This window comes from Mandrillus leucophaeus, unplaced genomic scaffold (assembly GCF_000951045.1).
Source record: "Mandrillus leucophaeus isolate KB7577 unplaced genomic scaffold, Mleu.le_1.0 Scaffold39, whole genome shotgun sequence".
Taxonomy (NCBI): Eukaryota; Metazoa; Chordata; class Mammalia; order Primates; family Cercopithecidae; genus Mandrillus; species Mandrillus leucophaeus.
The window spans coordinates 3,822,291-3,823,151 of NW_012104142.1; the positions used below are offsets into that span (position 1 = coordinate 3,822,291).

Here is an 861-nt window from a genome sequence, read left to right on the forward strand (position 1 = left end):
CCCAGGTTCACGCCATTCTCCTGCCTCAGCCTCCCGAGTAGCTGGGACTACAGGCGCCCGCCACCTCGCCCGGCTACTTTTTTTGTATTTTTTAGTAGAGATGGGGTTTCATCGGGTTAGCCAGGATGGTCTCGATCTCCTGACCTCGTGATCCACCCGTCTCGGCCTCCCAAAGTACTGGGATTACAGGCTTGAGCCACTGCGCCTGGCCCAGATTTTTAAGATCTCAAAGTAGTGAGTTTAACAGACTTGGCATGTTGAGTGCCAAGATGGGCAAAGTACCCTGCAAAGGGGACCCCGCTTAGCAGGACCATCTGTTTCAGGTGGGATCAGTCAAGAAGGCTTCCTGGAGGCCTTTGCTTAGCTGTAAAGAGGAATGGGGGAAATGAGTTTGCCCAAGGGGGACAGGGATCGTATGAGACCAAAAGAAATATCTGCTGTGCTCATTACTTGCTATTTTTCACATTTTTCAAATGGTTGGGCATGTCAAATGGCCTCTTCAATGTCTGGAGTCTATACAGGACATTAACTATCACCCTCAGCAGCATCATGGTTATTGAAAACCAAGCCCGGCCAGGCACAGTGGCTCAAACCTGTAATCCCAGCCCTTTGGGAGGCCGAGGCAGGTGGATCACAAGGTCAGGAGTTCAAGACCAGCCTGGCCAACATGGTGAAACCTCATCTCTACTAAAATACAAAAATTAGCTGAGTGTGGGGGTGGGCGCCTGTAATCCCAGCTACTTGGGAGGCTGAGGCAGGATTGCTTGAACCTGGGAGGCGGAGGTTGCAGTAAGCTGAAATCATGCCCTTGCACTCCAGCCTGGGCAACAGAACGAGACTCCATCTCAAAAAATCAAAAAT

At 51.0% G+C, this 861-nt stretch overlaps 1 protein-coding gene across 2 annotated transcripts in view; it reads right to left on the reverse strand.

Moving 5' to 3' along the window:
- DNAJB12 (DnaJ (Hsp40) homolog, subfamily B, member 12) overlaps nt 1-861 on the reverse strand; it is a 27,186-nt gene that overhangs the window by 14,825 nt on the left and 11,500 nt on the right. The gene's annotated exons all lie outside the window — the stretch shown is intronic.